The 22,071-nt window shown below is 40.7% G+C and overlaps 1 protein-coding gene across 1 annotated transcript in view; it reads right to left on the bottom strand.

The window, feature by feature from the left end:
- FRY (furry homolog (Drosophila)) overlaps positions 1-21,849 on the bottom strand; it is a 307,846-nt gene extending 285,997 nt beyond the window's left edge. Inside the window, exon 1 of the mRNA XM_010835917.1 lies at positions 21,507-21,849. The gene's annotated coding sequence lies outside the window, so the exon portion shown is untranslated. The remainder of the gene's footprint in view (positions 1-21,506) is intronic.
- Positions 21,850-22,071: the final 222 nt, after the last annotated feature.

Below are 22,071 nucleotides of genomic sequence, written 5' to 3'. Positions count from 1 at the left end.
ACTGAAGCAACAGCAGCCACAGCCGCTGTCATTTATAGTGTTTCTTAGTAAGTTACATAAACACTCAGAGCCCTAGTTTTTTCATTTGCCAACTGGGGATAATAGTATTATTCGCTTCCTATGATTAGCTTGATAATTAAATATTAGGTTATATATGAATGCATAATATGCTTTACAGATAGAGGATGTTATTCCTAACTATGATCTTCTATAACTTGGGCATGCTCCAGTGTTAGATGCATTTAATATAACCAATTGTATTCCAAATATTCCAAAAGTAATGGCTGAACCATTCATGCGTAATCCAGATGCAGAAAATTCAAGGCAAAAACTTTTAGCTAAACAATATAATATGTGGAAACATTTTCTTTTTGTCAGAGCTAAATATTCTTTCCCATAAACTCCAGGGGCTGGGAAAATCTGTATAAATAGTCAATAGTTAAGCCATAAACAGGATGTTATGGATGGAGAGAGGGTAATTTACATTCCAGAATGTACTTCATCATGTCAGGTAAGTTTCCACATCATCTATTTACCATTGTCCAGGAAATGAACCTAAAAGAAAGCGTTTCCTTCTCGTGTGTGGGTGCGTGTATGCTAAGTGTCTTCAGTCGTGTCCAACTCTTTGCGACCTTATGGACTGTAGCCCACCAGGCTCCTCTGCCCATGGGATTCTCTGGGCAAGAATACTGGAGTGGGTTGCCATGCCCACCTCTAGGGGATTTTCCCCACCCAAGGATTGACACTGTGTCTCCTGCAACTCCCTGCATTGCAGGCAGATTATTTACCGCTGAGCCACCGAGGAAACCCTTCCTTCTCGTGATAAGTGGTAAAACATCACTCACCAGTAAAGAATCCGCCTGTAAAGAATGCAGGAGACTTGAGTTCAATCCCTGAGTCAGGAAGGTTCCTCTGGAAAAGGAAATGGCAACCTACTCCAGTATTCTTGCCTGGGGAATCCCATGGACAAAGACCCTGTTGGGCTACAGTCCAGAGGGTCGCAAAGAGTCAGACACAACTGAGTGACTGAGCCACATGCACAGAAAAGAGTAAAACCTGTGGGAAACGAATTGACATCATCATAGCGATCACTGAATTTAAATTGATATGTTTTGTTGTGCCTCGCTTTTTCAAAATAAGCATCTATTAAAATACCCCAGCCAAGAGAAGAATATTCATGTATGACTGGAGATATTAACTTGAGACACAGTTGGCATTTCCCCAGGGGATGTCTCTGTCCAATAGGACACCATCATCTTTGCCCATCTAGATTTAATCTCTTGGGAAAATAAAAACTCTGGGCTTTGTTTTTCTTATAGTTTTTTTTCTAATTGGATTCAGTCCAGTGTATTATTCTTCCCTCCTTTGGCACCTAAGTTGGAAGAGAGAAAACATCATGTTCACATGCCTACGTCCAGATTTTCTCAAGTTATGACCCATGTGCTGTTTAATGTCCTATTTTGGCTAAATTATCTCTCCCATGACATGTCATTTCAAGCTTTTCATGCTTCACAATCAAAGATGCAATGGACTGGAAAAGGGACTTTGAGAGATCCCGTGTCAGAGTATAAGGCCTTTTAGCTATTGTTTTTACTAAAAAGGCGTGAGGTACCACAATGGATGCTAAGGGATTGTTATTAGTTGTTCCATACTTTAAGCAAACAAAGACTGTGTCAGTGAGGCAAACACAAAGTCTTCAAAACACCTTTCAATCACTTGTACTCTGCAACCCTTCTAAACAGATGTAAGGAAGCATCCATAAAATCAAATAACCTTCACAACTGAAGATGAGCCTTTCATCTTGGGAAACGACTTCTCTTACTTTCTTTCAGAATTATAGGTCTTCTTTTGGATCCATGACCTATTCACCTCTGGATTCCCAAGGCAAGTATTATGCCTGGTGTGATAATTAAGCATTTGGTGGGGCTTCCTTGATGGCTCAGATGGTGAAGAATCTACCTGCAATGCAGGAGACCCAGTTTGATCCCTGGGTTGGGAAAAATACCCTGGAGAAGGGAATGGCTACCCACTCCAGTTATTCTTGCCTGGAGAATCCCATGGACAGAGGAACCTGGCGGGCTACAGTCCATGAGGTCGAAGAGAGTCAGACATGACTGAGGGACTAACACTTGCAACTTGCACTTGGGTGAATGAATGGATATCAGGTCAAGAAATGACAAGGTATTTAACTGTTTGATTGGATGCAAAATGAAATTTTGTTTTTACTGAGATAGTAAAGATTTTACGTGATGCAGGAAGATACTAGGTCAGGAGGTAGCAGGTGCGGGAGAAATAGGAAGCTAGGAAGGAGACAGACAGACAGCAGGTCTGCTGAAAATCAGGATCAGAGGCTCTTCCCCACTTATGAAACCCATTAAAAATCCCAAACGGGCATCTGCCCACTGTCACCACAAAATAAAAGCAGCGAAATATCCAAGTGGAAGTCATATGAGCGGCAGCAATGGTACCAGGGTGGCTGGAAGATGGCAGGAAATGCAAAACTCCAAGGAAAGATTTGGAGCTTCACATAGAGAGCCTGGAATGCCATTAAAATGGTTTTAGATCTTATTTCCATGGGCAATGGAGAGCCATCGAAATTTTTAATAGCATATTAGATATGCATTTCTATAACATGCAACACTTCTTAATCTTCTCCAACCAAATCAGAGCTGGTACCAGCTCTTGCCCCTGTTACTTACTGGTCTCTGGTTTTCCCCTCCTCCCCTGGATCATTCGAGAACCCCTGGTGACTCTGACTGCCACAACAAGGTCCGCCAGCCTTCTGGTTCCTAAGCTGAGCAAAGTTAAGTCCTCACTGCTAAGTCTTATTTTTCTTTTTTTTCTCTTTTTTTAAATTATGAAAGTATGATAACATATTTACAGGAGACTTGGAAAATACAGAACAAAGTTACATATAGTTCCATTGTATATGACAATTATTTTTTAAGTAGATAAATTAAGGTTTTTAGTTGGAGTTTCAATATCAAACTCTTATTTTTCTTAAGTGAAGTGAAATTCACATGTATAAAACAAGCCATTCTAAAGTGAACAAGTCCCACTAAGTCCTCAGACCCCATCCCTGCTTCACATGCTGCTTTTGGGCTCAGGTCTGACGTTGCTTCCCCCATGAGGAGGCTAAGTCTCACCGGTTCCCCTTTCCATCTCAAATGAGGGTGTATCTTGAAGTGAAGTTCCCCACAGGAACTCCACTCCCTTTGCCTGAAGTGAGTGAAAGTCACTCAATCGTGTCCGACTCTTTTTGACCCCATGGACTATACAGTCCATGGAATTCTCCAGGCCCGAATACCGGAGTGGGTAGCCCTTCCCTTCTCCAAGGGATCTTCCCAACCCAGGGATCAAACTCAGGGTCTCCTGCATTGCAGGCGGATTCTTTACCAGTTAAGCTATCAGGGAAGCCCCCCTTTGCCTGAAGGTGATCTCAGATGCCCCCTGCTCAGACTCCCAAGGTCAAAGCTCCAGCCACCCAAGCCCCGCTCCCTCCCACTTCCACCTGACAGGAAGGGTCCAAGCGCATGGGCATCCTCCTCTCCCAGGACCCTCAATTCTGCCCGCTTCCTGCCCAGGTGGGTCAACAAGGCTAATTTCCTCTGATTCCCACCCCACCTTTCACCTGAACCAAAAAATTAATTCCATCACTTTCTGATTGCTCATCAGAAAGAAGGCTCAGCCTTTAGGACCCCCACCCCTCAAAAAACATCCCATTTTTTGTTCTGAGAAAGAGCAGGTAATTGCTTTTAATACATCTCAATCTTCCTTGTGAGTTAATTCATCTTCCTCATGCCATGAGAAGAGCAGACAGCAAGACTCCTCGGCATCTTAGAAACACACACACGGACATACACGTGAGGCTCCATTGCTCAAGCCTTTTGATGAGACTCTGTTCTACCAGTTTTACATAAAAGTTTCAAATCATTTCTTGAGGGTGTTTTGGATGGGACAGGATATGGAGAACATGGGTATTTGTCGGGGGTAATGGAAGTTTCACTAGTGGAGGACACACCGTGGGGAAGGTGGTGACCCTAACCTGCCACCCAGGAGGTACACAGCGTGTGCAACTGGTGGGTCCATGTTCATCAAAAGCTGACATTTTTGTTAAACGTGTGGGGGTAAAAAGGGGCTTCCCAGGTGGCGCTAGTAGTAAAGAACCCGATTGCCAATGCAGGAGACTTAAAAGACGTGGGTTCGATCCCTGGGTCAGGAAGATCCCCTGGAGGAGGGCCTGGCATCCCATGCCCTCCAGTATTCTTGCCTGGAGAATCCCATGGACAGAGGGGCCTGGAGGGCTACACAAGGGGTGGCAAAGAGTCGGACACGACTGAAGCAACTTAGCACACTGGTGCAAAAAAGAGGAGGATGTAGCACTCGGCATATTTTGTACATTCCCTAAATATGAAATAGTAAGATCACATGGGAAGGCAAAAGAAGCCTGAGTGGTTTACTCCAGGAGGCCATACCAAGCACCTCTTTTTTACATTTCTGGTTATTAGGCTAAGAGAAAACCAATAATTTAAGCAACTGCTCAGTCTCCTGTTTCACAGATGGCGTCTCATGTTGTCTTCTAGTCCACCTTGAATTCACATTCCCCCCAGGAACCACCAGCCTCAATTCAGAGGCTGACATCAGTTTCTCAGCTGTAGGTACACTAATGTCTGTTCCTTCATGTGGGACCATGAGGGCAGTTTCAGGGATTCATTCCACCACCAAGATTTACTTGATGTAATTATTCAAAACTTAGCACTTTACCAATTAAGCATATAAAAAAAAAAAATCAGACTTGGAGCTTTCAAGAGGACCCTCCTACAGTCATGGGGAAAATGTTCCCTTCTGAGAGGGATAGATTAGTAGGTACCTGGCCGGACAGGTAACCTGGGAGTCTGCCCTGGGAACACAGCCCAGAACAGTCTTGCAGGCATTCTCTAAATTCAATACCTGTTTGTTCAGGTGCCCTCTTTCTACCACGTGCAGCCTACCTGGCTTTAATGATCTTTTCTAGCAACTAAAAGAGCAACAAGTCAGCCCTTTGTCTCCATTCACTCTACCCTTCCTCCCTAGCATTCCCCTACATTTATTATTTTACAACATTTTCTCAGAGAGTTAGAACACTCTGAATGGGTCAAAGGTGGAGCAAGAATCCACATGTTAAAGAACCTCTTGTGTAGACGGCTAAAAACCTAGAAAATGATTAGTGCATTTTATCATTCTTAATTTTAAACATTCTGACTTTTGCTCCTAACCCTGCAGGACATCTAAATACTACATAACTAGGTCTCAGTTTCATTAAAATCATTTGGTCACCTTGCATAGTGATATGTCTTTTGTTTATTTCTTATTATATACTAATATATTCTACACATAATTCTGTATATTATATACACAATTTCTGTTATTTTCACTTGGACAAGTTGAATTATAAGTAGATTTTAGTATATCTGATAGTCTATAAGATCTAAATTTTGATACATCAGTGAGAGCTAAAAAAAACTATTAAAATCCCTTTTCTTTCCTAACCAAACAAACTTGGCTTTAGATGTTGAAAAGCTAAATAACAACTCCTTCTTTCACTTTGTATTTCTGCAGCAACCCTCCATAAGCACATCTCTTGCACAATAGGGCGATTTTGAACATAAGGAAATGCGAAAGAGAAAAACACCTGAATGAGGGTGATCCTTGTTACACACAGAGGTGGCACAGATGGCTCCCTTCTGCTCTTCTACTTCCACATTTACTGAGTATCTACTATATGCCAGGCACTGGGTTTTGTGCCAGGGACACAAGGCATGCTTTGTGTCCTCACTGAGTCAAAGGCTAGACCAGTACTATCCAACATGGAAGCCAATAGTCCCACCTGGCTACTGAGCTCTTAAGATGTGCTCTCTGAAACATACATCAGATTTCAAAGACTTCGTAGGACAAGAGAATGTAAACTATCTCAAGAGTGATTTTTACAGTGATCACATGTTACAATGGTAACACACTGAACATACTGGCAAAGACTATGAGAACCTGCATCTCTGGGGCAGTCAGATAAACAGCACTGGGATTGTAAGGAAGGTTGTGTTGGGGCACTAGGGGGATTCACTTGTGACAAATAGGGCAGGATCAGATGTGACTTGCTTATTATTTACAAGACAAAAGTAAGAATTATTTTACATCACAACACAATCCTCTACAGGGCCTCTGAATTGAATCTCTTCACACTAGAAGACCTCTTAAGGTCTATCAATAGACCAAACCTTGAAAACTGATGCTTCAAGGAAAGGAGGTGTGGTGGGGTGGGTGATGAGGGGCTGGGGGCCTGTTGGGATGGGAGAGGCTAAGGGAGGGTTTTCTCATGGGAAGAATTAGAAAGCAACATCAGGAGATTCAGGAGAGCAAGAGCATGATGAAGACCATGAAACTTCTGTTATTGGTCTTGGAGAAATTACAACAAAAGGAAGAAGTGGTAAATTCCAAAGAAAGGGGACAAGAAATTTTCAGAAGGGAGAAGAAATATTCCAGAAACTGCAAAGCTCTAACATGGATTTTATGTTTAAATCCAAGAGCAAATTATATAACAAGTAGCTTTTCAGTACTTCAAAAACAAATCGGTAATCACTGGGAACTAATAGTTGTTCATGATATTAACCTCTACCTGTGTTTGTGTGTGTGTGTGTGTGTGTGTGTGCGCGCGCTCAGTTGTGTCTGACTCTTTGGAACCCCAGGGACTGTAGCCTGCCAGGTTCCTCTCTCCATGAAATTTTCCAGGCAAGAATACTGGAGCAGGTTGCCATTTCCTATTGGTAAATTTAAAAGATCATGGAAATGTAGGAAGGAAGCTTGCAGAATCTTTCATTAAACTTTTATAGATAATCCAGAAAAATATAGACCTGATACCATACTTGGGAACTTCACAATCACACCAATGAGGGTCAACTTACGTGTGTAACACACAGAAGATTCTCAGTTAACAGCGGTTTATTGAGTGAATGTTTGGATGATGAGTCCTTACCAGTTCCCCTTCCCAAGCAGTTCGTGCCCTTTCCTATGTTCCTAGAGCACTGAGTTCACGTTTATATCACACAGCACACTCTAGTTAATTTTTATTGTCTGTCACTCCCTCCAGCACATCATAAAATCCTCTAGTCAGAACCTTATTCACCTTTTGTCCCCAGGGCCCAACATTACACCTGAAATAGCATGGTGCTCGCTCAGTGTTTGTAAATAAAACAAACAAAAAACACAGAATACATATTCCCAAAGTTCAGAAAGTTTGGGGATGAAAGTACTAAACTCTCTTTATAAATGATAACACGATAGGACTACCCTTCAAAAGGCAATACAGTCTTGATCTGGCTGAGTGAAGAGCCCATCTGTCACTCTGGCAATGCTCAGACCACATCGGAGGAGTCAGCACTGTGTTTTAAAAGGAATCTTAGGGATTCCCTGGCAGTCCAGTGGTTAAGTGATCCACATTCACCTTTCATTGCAGGGAGTACAGGTTCAATCCCTGGTTGGGGAGCTAAGATCCCACATGCCTCATAGCCAAAAAAAAAAAAAAGGAAAAACATAAAACAAAAGCAATACTGTAACAAATTCAATAAAGACTTAAAAAAAACTTAAATTAAAAAAGAACCTTGATAAACTGAGGCCCAGGATATCAAAAAGTACGGAAACAAACTCAGGAACAACAAGTTGTAAAATGGGAGACATTTAGATTAAGAAAAGATACTCAAAAGAAACACAATCCGTTTCTTCAAGTCTTTACAAAGGGCTGTCACGATAAAAAAAAAAAAAAAGAGTGGATTTACTTTCTGTGTCTTCAGAGCCCAGAACCAGGGAGACTGTACAGGAGGTGGTCAATTTGATTATATCATGAGGACTAGGTTCTAGCAAATTAGAGTTACTCACTACTGAAAAAGACAGATTTTTAAATGATGAAACTCCTTGTCACTGAAAATTTCCAGACGTGGTCAAAGAACCATTTAACAATTCAACAGATGTATCAGAGGTATTATGCTGGGCATCCATAGGTTGGAAGAAAAGACGGCTAAGGCCACCACCCAGCTTTTGCGTAATACACCGCGTCTACGGCATTACTCCTTCTAACACAGGTTCCAGCATTGTCTTCAGTTTATATACCTCACATTTCTCTATAATTTTCATTATAGGCACTGTGTTTTCTATTATAATATTCTCTCATTTTACTTTGGTTAAGCTGTTTGACTAACTAGCTGTATGCTATGGAACTATCAATAAACATGGTAACCTTTAAGTACTTCCTTTCATCAATAGATAATTGGATATCTCAAATTTAAGTCTTCCTCCCTTTCCAGTTAAACTACATAGGTCAAGTGGCTGTCATCTTTTCAGAAAAATATGGCATTTAATTGCCATCTTTCATCATACCTTCATCTAGATTTCTGTTTCTGCTTTTCTTCTTTACAAACTTATATCCTTGATTTCTAGCTACACTCTAAACAAATTGCACATCTCCAGATTATCCCCAACAACAAGGCATTCAAATATGTCTAGAACAGGCCATTAAGAATACAAATACATTTGGGAGCCCAGCCCTGTGCTCTGTGATGAGCTAGAGGGGTGAGATGGGGAGGCTGGGAGGCAGGCTTAAGAGGAAGGGTATATTATACACATATGGCTGTGGAGAAGGGAACCGCAACCCACTCCAGTATTCTTGCCTGGGAAATCCCATGGACAGAGGAGCCTGGCAGGCTACAGTCCATGGGGTAGCAAAGAGCTGGACACGACAGAAGCACCTGAGTGCACACATATGCACACTTGTGGCTGATTCACGTTGCTGTAATGGCAGAAACCAATACAACATTGTAAAGCAAGTGTCCTCCAATTAAAAAAAAAAAGAATATAAATATATTTGAATAAACCAACTGTAAGAACAATTGGTTGACTGTTACATATTTATCTCTAATTTTCTAGTAAGTACAATGCCTTAAAGAGTAACTTTTCTTTGTGGAGTAGTTTTCCAATGCAGCTGATTTCTCAATATTTTCCATATGATAGTCAAGAAGAGAGAAATAAATGCAAGTACCATTTTCTGAAGAAACTAGATGGGGAACAGAGAAGTGAGAAGTGAGATATATATATATATATATGTGAATATCTAGAATACAGAGTAGAAGAAAATGGTTTAATAATATGGAAACAAGTAAAGCGTTATGATGGGAATATCATTTATTGGCTGGTAGTGGATTTAAGGGTCAGGAGATTTGAGATCTTCTGTTCCAGGAACATAACAGAGCAAACAGCTGCCTTCTGGGTGGTCTCATGACACCAGGTTGACCTTTACCGGAGCAGTGTACTACAGAAAACATTCTTGTCCACTTTGCAACCTCAGCCCCAGACTTTGTAGGACTTGAAATATTGGAGATGCTTAATGTTGGTTGAGTGAATACGTGAATGAATAAATGGACCAGATGCAGGTCAGGAGCATAGTGGGAAGGCTGAAATATCAGCAATATATGTCCTGCTGTTTAAACCAGATTAGAGGAGTGAAAACGTTAATGTCAGCACTGAACTAATGTAAAGACCTTGAGGAATGAATCTCAAGAAAACAGAAAGGCTTCCAGTGAACAGAGGGGCAGGTCACTCAATATCATGTAGGTCAAGGAAGTAAAGAGAGAATCTATGAAGTCATGATGGCAGATGTCTGCCAGGCTTCCACATCACGTACACCCATACTAAAGGAAACAATTAAAACCAGCTATATTTGGAAAGGCATCTGCTGGGTACAGGCTCTTTAGAGATGGAGAAGAACTCCCACGGTCAGCACTCTGACCTTGGCAGAACTCCAAACAAAGGAACCATGGGCCACTGGCTCTGTATACTGACCTGTGTCCTAAGATGTCACTTTGAGGCAGACCCGGGATTCAAATACAGGTTCTCTGTCCCTTGGTCTGGATGTCACTTTAATTCTTTTTTTCCCACACTCCAAATTGTTGTTTAGTTGCCAAGTCATGTTCTAACTCTTTGTGACCCGATAGGCTGCAGCCCACCAGGCTCCTCTGTCCATGGGATTTCCCAGGCAAGAATACTGGAGAGGGTTGCCATTTACTTCTCTAGGGGATCTTCTGGACTCAGGGATCGAACCTGAATCTCCTGCATTGCAGGCAGATTCTTTACAAGTGAGCCACCAGGGAAGCCCTCATACTCCGAGAGAGAACCCCAATTACAACTCCTGAGTGACAAGGGACCTTAAAGGGCTCACATTCCCACACCCGTCCCCCAACCCCGACCCAGGCTCTCAGGATTTCTCCTCAAGACTTCTTTAAAACTCCCAGAATCATTTGCCAGGGGTCTCCTACCACACTGATCTTTCAATAGGCCCTTCATTTCCCATCAGAATCAGTTTTCCTAAGTTTATGTTCAACCTCTCAAGTGATATAAAATGTATTTAAAACCATTCGATAATGGGGGAATACAACTATCCCATTACAGTCTCAAAATAAAAGGGCTTTCAGTCTTGTGTGCAAACTTGGTGTTGGGAACAGGGCATTGGCGCAGGCATGGCCAGCGGCTCTGAAGCTCCACACATACTAATGGTACGTTAAGCAACTCCCACCTGGCTTCCCTAGTGACTCAGACGGTAAGCGGCTGCCTGCAATGCAGGAGACCTGGGTTCAATCCCTGGGTCAAGAAGATCCCCTAGAGAAGGAAATGGCTACCCACTCTAGTATTCTTGACTGGTAGCAAAGAGATGGACATGACTGAGTGACTAACATTTTCACTTTCATGCAATTCCCAGGCTGGGGTTGGGGGAGCTGATGCTAACAACCTGGGACTGTGCGTCGGTGGTCCCAGGCAGTGATGAAGCTCAAGGAATGAGTTATCTCCATAAGGACACATTTCATCAGGAAGGAGTCTAAATTACTCAGTGCTATGTCTCAGTTTGGCAGACAGCCCATTAAGTTTACTGGCCTTTAAGAGAACAAATGTAGATCACAGCAAAGTCCTAGAGACGTTGGAAAACATAGGTGTAACTTGGCCCAGGGGAGAGAGTCTTATGCCAGGTTTTTTGGAAGGAAAAATGACTCTGTTGGAACAGAATGTTTTGGGTGAAACTTTACTTAACTGGGATTTCTAGTTTTATCCTTCCAGTAATCAGCCAGGATTCATCTCCTTCAGGCTTATGAAGTAAGTTACTTTATAATTAAAAACTTGGCACTGGTCTTGACTAAGGAGTGGATAAGGGCAAAAGAAGCTTTGTTAAGAAAAATATTACAAAATAATCATGGTTAAGGAAAAGAATGCAAACTTTTGAGATAATCTGCTCAAACCAACATATTCATTTATTAAATCATTTTATTTCATGATCATGCATGTTTTCTTAAGAAAATATCTATGGTTACTTCTTGGAAGTATTCTTAACAATGGAAATGAAGTTTGTTTTTATAATAAAATTGTTATGAAATATTTTATACAGAATCTTACAGTTAGAAGGTAACTGAAGAAACAGGCTTGGGAGCCTTGCTCTAAGGGTCCTACTACACACTGATGCAAAACATGGAATGTATGCACAGTCCAACCAAAACATTGACACAAGACATGAAAGAGTTACTACAGGAAAATGACTGGTTCATGAAAATGAAGTTAGAACTGCTTTTTACAGAGTTGAGAGAGCAAACCAGAAAACACTCCTGTTTATATCACTCAGATGTGCTGGCTAAAGCATAATACACAATTGTTAACACGCATGGCTAACTTTGTAAGAGAGAAGGGGAAACACAGGATTCCTAAAATGCCCAGGAACTGACAATCAGTGAGACACGAGGTGACATGACGGTGGCCCTGTGACACAGTCATGGGGAGCAGTGGCTGCTCTTGGGAACTTAGGAACTTGGCTAGTGTGGAATCAGGAAACAAGATCTGGGGCTCATGGAAAAACATGTTTTTGTAGAGATGGATAAGTAGATAGTCCAGAGAAGCCTGGCAGGCCACAGCCTGTGGGGTTGCAAAGAGTCAGACATGACTTAGGGACTAAACAGCAACAGTGTCAGTAGATAGTAGAACCATTAAGACATTTCATAGAAATGAAGTCCACCAACGTCAGGAAACAATGGTTATCTCTTTGGAGGAAGAAATGGGGAAGAGACAGAGATGGAGACTTAGCTGTATCTGCAAAATTTAATTTCTGACATGATTAGCATCTGTTTTATTTTGAGGGTGGGTGCACAGTATTTGATACCACATTTGTTATTCCTTTGTTTCTGAAACTCTTCATAATTATTTTTTAATTTAAAGAAAAAGACCAGTTGTTGTTATTGTTCAGTCACCAAGTCATGTCTGACTCTTTGTGACCCCACGGACTGCAGCACGCCAGGCTTCCCTTCCCTCACCATCTGTCCATTGAGTCAGTGATGCCATCCAACCATCTCATCCTGTCGCCCTCTTCTACTTCTGCCCTCAATCTTCCCCAGCATCAGGGTCTTTTCCAATGAGTCGGCTGTTAGCATCACGTGGCCAAAGTACTGGAGCTTCTGCTTCAGCATCAGTCCTTCCAGTAAGTATTCAGGGTTGATTTCCTTTAAGATTGACTGGTTGGATCTCCAAGGGTCTTCTTGGAGGGTCCTCTCCAGCACCACAGCTCGAAAGCATCAGCTCTTTGGTGCTCTACCTTCTTTATGGCCCAGCTCTCACATCTAAACATGACTACTGGAAAGACCATAACCTTGACTATATGGAACTTTGTCAACAAAGTGACGTCTTTGCTTTTTAACACACTGTCTAGGTTTGTCATAGCTTTCCTGCCAAGAAGTAATCATCTTCTAATTTCATGGCTGCAGTGACCATTCACAGTGATTTTAGAGCCCAAGAAGAGGAAATCTGTTACCGCTTCCACCTTTTCCCCTTCTATTTACTATTAAGTGATGGGACCAGATGCCATGATCTTAGTTTTTTTAATACTGAGTTTTAAGCTGGCTTTTTTACTCTCCTTCTGTACCCTCTTTGAGCTTCTTTAGTTCCTCTTTGCTTTCTGCTATTAGAGTGGTATCACCTGCATATCTGAGGTTGCTGATATTTCTCCTGGCAATCTTGTTTCTTCCATACATCTGTTGATGGACATCTAGGTTGCTTCCATCTTCTGGCTCTTATAAATATTGTTTCATAGAACACTGGGGTACATGTTGTCTTTTCAAGTTGTGGTTTTCTCAGGGTATATGCCCAGTAGTGGGATTGCTGGGCAGGTAAAGAATCTGCCTGCAATGCAGGAGACACAGGGAGACGTGTGTTTGATCCCTGGGTCAGGAAGATCCCCTGGAGAAGGAAAATGGCAACCCACTCTAGTATTCTTGCCTGAAAAATTCCATGGACATAGGAGCCTTTGGGCTACAGTCCAAAGGGTCACAAAGATGTGGACATGACTGAGCGACTAAACACAACACACGGTAGATTTATCTCTAGTTTTTAAAGGTGTCTCCATACTGCTTTCCATAATGCCTGTATCAGCTTATATTCCCATCAACGGTGCAGGAGGATCCTCTTTTATCCACATCCTCTCCAGCGTTTGTTGTTTGTAGATTTTTTGGATGATGGTCATTCTGAATGGTATGGGGTGATACCTTATTGTGGTTAATGGTTAAAGCAGTTGTGGTACGTTTATATAATGGAATATTACTCAGCCATAAAAAGGAATGAATTTGAGTCAGTTGTAGTGAAGTGGATGAACCTAGAGTCTTTCAGAGTGAAACAGTCAGAAAGAGAAAAACAAGTATTAACACATATACACGGAACCATACACGGAACCTAGAAAAATGGTACTGACGAACCTACTAGACAACAAACTTGTGGATACAGTGGGGAAGGTGAGGGTGGGACAAGCTGAGAAAGTGGCATTGACATATATATACTGTGATATGTAGAACAGATGATTAGTAAGAAGTTGCTCGATAAGACAGGGAGCCCAGCCTGGTGTTCTGTGATGACCCAGAGGGGTAGGATGGAGGGAGGGGAGGGACACACACACACACGTAAACAAGACTGATTCCTGTTGTTGAACAGCAGAAACGAACACGACACTGTAAAGCAATTTTCCACCAATTAAAAAATTTAGAAACGAGATAAGGTTTTATGAGGCAAAACTATTCTCTGTGTCTGGGCATGTCCATGTGTCATCTCTGAGAAATGTAACCCTATGAATCTGCTGAAGTCAAACCTCTGAATAAGAGAGATCACATGCGAAAACAGATAGAGACGTCACTCCCTGAACAGTTCTGTCTTTCCAGTCATCAGGACTCTGCCAAAGAAAAATATCTCTAAGTGCATAATGATGGAGTTATGATAAGAGTCCCGTCACAGTTTCATTATTTTCACTACCCCAAAAATGTGCTTGCTACTTTCTCTACAAGAGGTAACATCTGATGACATATTTGACTATTTCACTGGATAAGCAATGAGATGCAGGAAATGGACCACAGCTATCGGATGAGCAGAAACGGATTAGATGCTGCTACTTTTTTTGTTGTTGTTGCCACTTGATATTTTTATAGCTTTTGTTTTTCTTGAAAAGACTTCAAAATGTATGATTAATAAAATGCACGACTTTGGGAAATTCCATTTCTGGGTGGTGTGAGAAAGTGGAGTATGACTTAGAGGAAAAAACCCAAGGGTATAGTTGCAATAACTGCTTACGCCATTCCTCAGCTAGAAGCCTGGATCCTCCCGACTTCTCAGGTTTTATATTTTACAATCCAATGGATTTTTTTTTTATCAGAATGTAATCCCCCGATATATAACGACCATCTTCTAAAATCTGATACATAGATCTTAACTACAGCATTATTTATCAAGGGTTAAACACAATATCCTGATCATTTCAGATTATCTCAAGAACAAGTTTTAAAATTGCTCTTTGTCAGCTTTTACAACTTACCACATATTGAATTGTTCAGCTAGACATAGTCCATACAAAATAGCAGTTGCATGAAAACCAACATTCTCTAGTATTGATAGCAATTTGAATTTTGGCCTACGGAAAATATAATTTATAAAAAGGTCAGTGCCTTGAGAAGGGGAAAAGGGCTAGTTGAAGTTCCTTTTCCTATTGTCCTTTCATAATCTCTAAACATAACATTTAAACTGTCATCATGAATGCCCACATCTATTTACATGGCTATAAATCTGTCAAATTATAGCCATTTGGAGAAGATTCTCACAGAATTTTTAAAAAGCCTCAGACTTGATAACAAAGTATTGGCTCAAGAGCCAGGAGACAGAAATTATTTTTATCACTTTGCTCCAAATTCACTGAACAACCTGCAACCAACCATGTGCTCAAAGTGACCCTGCTTCCTGCCTAATTTTAGGGGATATTCTGGGAATCAGAGGATAATTTTGGGACACATAGGACAGCTTATTTGACAAAGATACACATTAATGCAAACATTTCCTTATATAGAATCTGTCTAGTGTGTGTTACTGCTGAAGAGTGAGAGTTTTTTAAAACACTCCAACAAACCCAGAGATTTAAAAGATTGGCTTGCACTTTTCCTATTCTACATTTTAATTAGCAGCATCGCCATCTACCAAGCTGCACAATCTAGTGATGCTGGTTAGAGGTAGGGGGATGGGGAAAAGTAAACTAATTGATGAAGTGCCTACAACATACTAGGCACTTAGACCTGCTGTCTCTCTCAGTCTTCACAGCCATCCTATTTAATAGATGAGGAAATGAGCATAGAATGGCTAAGAAACCTGCTTAAAGTCAGAGCTACCGGGTCTATTTCTACAGTTACTTCTTGTCTATTTCTTGATTCTATATTTCTGTCCTCGCATCCCTGGCACATGCTTCCAATAGGCTACTGAGCCTTAGAACTGTGCCTCCTCAATATTTCTTAAACGTATGACTCTGTTTTAGTCCAGGCCCTTATCATTTCTCATCTAGACTAATACACAGGTTTCCAGTGGTTTCCCTGGCTCTGAAGTTTATTTTTTCTTGTACTGTGTTGGCCAGAAAATTCATTTGGGTTTTTCCATAGCATCTTACAGAAAAACATGCACAAAGTTTTTGGCCAACCCAATACAAGGATGTGTAATCTTAAGTTATTTTTTTCAAAAACACAAAGCTATTTATGTCCTTCTCATTGTGTGTCTCTCTTCCTCCCTGGACTATGAGTTACTAATTAACAAGGGTGACATCAGCAAGATGACTGGCTAGCAAGCTGCAGGCCCTTGTTCTCCCATGGAAATATCAAAGGATCAATAATATATGCACCAAAGCAGCTTTGTGGGAACTTGAGAACCAATTAAGAAGCTGCAGCAACCAAATGAATGCCTAACCAAGAAAAAAAACCTACACTCAAAACAATAAAACAGGGGACTTCCCTGGAGGTCCAGTGGTTAAGACTTCACCTTCCAAAAAATAAAAACTTAGAACAGTACTTTAACAAATGTAATAAAGAAAAAAAAAATCAGCAAGACATTTTGGACATTTTTGCTCACCTTTACTCTATCCCTTCCTGATATAGCATGACGTGGTCAGGTTGATGTCAACCAATTTCTGGTTCCTCCTTCAGGACACAATGAAATGGTAGAACTTGTTTGCAACACTCTGTTTTTTTTGTGGGAACTGGTTTCCTCCTGGCCTGATTCAGAGTATTGATGGGAATGGTGACATATTTTGGCTATCAGGTTGGAGGCTACAGAAAGCAGTGGGGGGTGAATCAGCCTGTGACAACTTCAGGCCCATGGGCACCTGAGGGCAAGAGATTACAGGCAGAGGAATACAACAGAACATCTAAGGTCCTGAGAGTGGGCAGGGATAAGACTGTTAGGAAAAATAAGAGATTTTAAAACTGCCACATATACAGGAGAATTGGAGGGGAGAAAAGCAACTGTACAGGTGCAGGGAAGATGTATCCTCAGAAAAAAGCTGAAACTTAAGCCTTCATCCCAGGCTGATTAGTGAAGACCCTCCTCTGCGCAGAGCCAGTCCACAAAGACTGAGTGAAAAAATGGCTTTTCAAATGCCCAATTTTCACCAAAAGATCACAAGACATAAACAAGGGCCATTGCTTATGGTAAACAAGGGCCATTCAAAGGAACAAAGTTAACCTCCACAAACCAACCCTAAAGAAACACAGGTCTTAGAGTTACCTAATGAAGACTTTAAAACAATTTTTTGAAGTGTGCTCAATGAGATAAAGAAGAATACAGACAGACAACTAAATAAATTTAGGAAAACAATGCATGAACAAAAGGAGACTATCAATAAAGAGATTATTAATAAAAAAAAAACCATTGGGATTGACACATATACACTGAAAGTTACTCAGTCGTGTCTGACTTTTTGCAACCCCATGGACTATATAGTCCATGGAATTCTCCAGGCCAGAATACTGGAGTGGTTAGCCTGTCCCTTCTCCAGGGGATCTTCCCAACCCAGGGATCTAACCCAGGTCTCCCACATTGCAGGTGGATTCTTTACCAGCTGAGCCACCAGGGAAGCCCACCAGGCTCCTCTGTCCATGGAATTCTCCAGGCAAGAATATTGGAATGGGCTGCCATTCCCTTCTCCTGGGGATCTCCCTGACCAGGGATTGAACCCAGGTCTCCTGCGTCACAGACAGAATCTTTACCATCTGAGCCACCAGGGAATCCCAATATATATACACGACTATGTACAAAATAACTAATGAGAAGCAACTGTATAGCACAGGAGACTCCACTCAGTGTTCTGTGATTACCTAAACGGGAAGGAAACACGAAACAGGGGGGCTAGACGGATATGTCCAGTTGATCTACTTTGCTGTACAGCAGAAAGTAACACAACGCTGTAGAGGAACTATACTCCAGTAAAAATGTTTTTTAAAAAGAGAACCAAACAGAAACTACCAAGCTGGAAATAACAAATAACTGAATTAAAAAATTCACGAGAAGTTCAACAACGAATTCAAACAAGCAGAAAAACAGAATCAGAAAACTTGAAGATGGGTCATTTGAAATTTATTAAATCTGAGGAACAAAAAGAAAAAGAATGAGGAAAAGTGAAGAGAACCTACAGGACTTATGTGATACCATTAAGCAGAGTAATATATGCATTATGGGAGTGCCAGAAGAAGAGAGAGAGAGAGAGGGGCAGAGAATTTATTTGAAGAAAAAATGGTGAAAATGTCCCAAATTTGAAGAAGGACATGGATATATACATATAAGAATCTTAATAAACTCTAAGTAGGATAAACCAAAAAGGATGATTATAAACCAATAACCAAATAATAATCAAAAAAAGAACCAAAACAGAAGACAAAGAGAGAATCTTGAAAGCAGCAAGAGGAAAGTGGTTCATCATATACGAGGAAATTACAAGAATAACATCAGTGGATTTCTCAGCAGCAATCTTACAGGCTAGAAAGCAAGGGGATGATGTATTTAAAGTACTGAAAGAAAAAAAAAATCACCATCTGAGAATACTACATAAGGCAAAACTGTTCTTTAGAAATGATAGAGAGAAACTGAGACATTCTCAGGTGAACAAAAGTTGAGGGAGTTAACACTAGACCCACCCTACAAGAAATGCTAAAGGGAGTTCTTAAAGTTGGGACAAAAGGATGCTGGATAGGAACTTGAAGCGTATGACTGCAGAAGTCCTCTGGTTAGAGTCAACATACGGACAAATACAAAAACCTGAATTCTTACAATTTTGGTCCATAATTCCACTACTCAATTTTAAATAGGCTTTAAAAGACAAAAGCATAAACAACAGTTATAAATCAATGGTGACAGGTACACAGTGTACCAAGATGTAATTTGTGACGTCAATAATGTAAATACAGGTGGGGCAGAGACTTAAAGGAGCAGAGTTTCTGTATGCAGTTGAAGTTATCCCTTAGCTTCACTGAAGTTGCTTCAGTCGGTTCCGACTCTGTGCCACCCCATAGACGGCAGCCTACCAGGCTCAGTTTAAAATATATAGTTATAACTTTAGTGTGTTCTGCAATCCCATGGCAAACACAAAGAAAACATCTACAGAACATAAGTAAAAGGAAACAAGAAGGAAATCAAAATATGTCACTACAAAAAAAAAAAAAATCAACTAAACACAAAGGAAGGCAGTAAGGAAGCAAATGAGGGACAAAAAGCAAAAATACAGAAAACAAAGAATGGCAATAGTGAGTCCTTCTATAGTAATTACTATTTCTAAGATGTGGGCCATTTTTAAAGTCTTTATTGAATTTGTTACAATACTGTTTCATGTTTTGATTTTTTGGCAGTGAGTCATGTGGGATTTTAGCTCCCCAGGGAACAAACTCACACCCCCTGCATTGGAAGGCAAAGCTTAACCACTTAACCACCAGGAAGTCTTTAAGTAATTACTTTAACTGTAAATGGATTAAATTCCCCAATCAAAAGATGTAGACTGGCTCAGTGGATTAAAAAAAACAACCAAAAACAGAGTCCAAGTATATGCTTTCTACAAGAGACTTACTTCTAAGGATCAACAGACACAAATACTTCGAGAGTAAAAGTATGGGAAAACATAATTCATCTTAGTAATCAAAAGAGAGTGGGGGTGGTATACTAACAACAGAAAAAATAAACCTTAAATCAAAAATTGTTACAGGAGACAAAGAACTTTATGACAAAACGTTCAATTTACCAAGAAGATAAAACAATCATGTGTGCAATAGACATCAGAGCTGCCCTAAATATGAAGCAAATATTGTCAGAGTAGGAGGGAAAAATACAGGCATAGCTTGTTTTTTTGCACTTGACTTTATTGTACTTTGTAGACAGTACATACTTTACAGGCTGAAGGTTTGTGGCAACTCTGCTGAGCAAGTCTATAGTACCACTTTCCCAACAGTATTTGCTTACTTGGTGTCTCTGTGTCACATTTTTGTAATTCTCGTAGCATTTAATCTTATTATTATATATGTTATGGTGATCCGTGATCAGTGATCCTTGATGTCACTAACATGAGTCACTAAAGTCTCAGCTGAGGTATGCATAACTTAGATATTATGAGTTCATTTCCAGACCACCACAGTAAAGCAAATATTGCAATAAGGCAAGTCCCATGGATTTTCTGGTTCCCCAATGCATATAAAAGTTATATTTACACCATACTGTCATCTGTTACGTGCAATAGCATTATGTCTACACACATACCTCCATTAAAAAATACTTTATTGTTGGATTTCCCTGGTGGTCCAGTGGTTAACAGTCAGCCTGCCAATGCAGGGACACAGGTTTGATCCCTGGTCCAGGAAGATTCCATGTGCTGGGAGGTAACTAAGCCTGTGCACCACAACTACTGAGTCCGTGCTCCAGAGCCTGAGAACTGCGACTGCTGAGCCTGTGCACACTAGAGACTGTGCTCTGCAACGAGAAGCCACCAAAGTGAGAAACCCAAGCACTGCAGCTAAGACTAGCTCCAACTCACCGCAACTAGAGAAAGAAGCATACACCAATGAAGACCAGTGCAGCAAAAAAAACTCATCTCCCTAATTCTTTAACAAAGAATACTTTAAATACTTTAATGCTAAAAATGCTAAGTGTTGTCTGAAAATGCAGGATTGCTACAAGCCTTTTAAAAACAGCAGTATCTGTGAAGTACAATAAACAGAAGCTTGATAAAAGGAGGTATATGTCATAGGACACTTGAATACTTATGGGCAAGTTCTAGACCACTGCCTGGCATGCAGTAAGTTCTCAAAGTCTTTGCAGTATAAATGACTTGAATGAACGATCCGGTACATGATTCTTCTATGAACTGCAGCCACTGGTGAGGGAATCAACGTGGAAAAATGATCATAACAATACAGATTACAAGATTTACTAATACAGAAACAAAGATCGGATTAAGCAGATTGATCCTAGTCAATGATGGAGTGGAAAAATGATCATAACAATACAGATTACAAGATTTACTAATACAGAAACAAAGATCGGATTAAGCAGATTGATCCTAGTCAATGATGGAGTGGAAAAATGATCATAACAATACAGATTACAAGATTTACTAATACAGAAACAAAGATCGGATTAAGCAGATTGATCCTAGTCAATGATGGAGTGGAAAAATGATCATAACAATACAGATTACAAGATTTACTAATACAGAAACAAAGATCGGATTAAGCAGATTGATCCTAGTCAATGATGGAGTGGAAAAATGATCATAACAATACAGATTACAAGATTTACTAATACAGAAACAAAGATCGGATTAAGCAGATTGATCCTAGTCAATGATGGAGTGGTCAAAATCAGTAATTGGGGACTTGGAAGAAGTATATATTTTTAAAGGTGTTTAGAGGGATAAATAAGACATGTCCCAACAGTGTTAGTGGCTTATATGATTCTCAGTGTATTCATGCATTGATGTATTAATAGATCAATTATATTAATAATTTAAACACGAGAGTAACACAGGGGTAAATCATTGTAATGGGAAGCACAATAGTTACTGTTAGGTGATGAAGGTCACCCAGCTGTGAAGATCAGTGGACTCTCTGTGCTCCTGAAGAAAAACCTACCTGGGGTTCATGGAGTGCAACCGAGTAGGAATGATCCCAATGTTGCCTGGACCAAAGAACTTTTCCAGTTTGCCCAAGTCATCCTTGGAAGCCTTAGTGTGCACAAACGAAACTTCTGTAGACTAGGAGTTCCAGATAGGAGAGGAAGACAAGGTGAATAAAACCAAAAGGATTTACACAGCTTTTTTATGAGGCCTTAACTACTTCACTTTTGGCAAATGAACTTGGGCCTTTGGAGGAAATTGTTGGTGGAAACAAACAACAGATTAAATCCTTCTGTGGTCTGGACTTCCCTGGTAGCTCAGACAGTAAAGAATCCACTTGCAATGAGGGAGACCTGGGTTTGATCCCTGGGTTGGGAAGATCCCCTGGAGGAGGGCATGGCAACCCACTGCAGTATCCTTGCCTGGAGAATCCCCATGGACAGAGGAGCCTGGCGGGCTACAGTCCACTGGGGTCACAAAGAGTCAGACACGACTGAGAGACTAAGCAAAGCACAGTAGTCTGATCAGTGTGTCTGCACCACCAGTAACAAATATCAGAGGGCTGTGTATGAGCAAAGATG

Source organism: Bison bison, unplaced genomic scaffold (assembly GCF_000754665.1).
Source record: "Bison bison bison isolate TAMUID 2011002044 unplaced genomic scaffold, Bison_UMD1.0 scf7180017864056, whole genome shotgun sequence".
Classification (NCBI taxonomy): Eukaryota; Metazoa; Chordata; class Mammalia; order Artiodactyla; family Bovidae; genus Bison; species Bison bison.
Note: the sequence above shows the minus strand (reverse complement) of the source record. Positions and strands in the feature narration are given on the sequence as shown.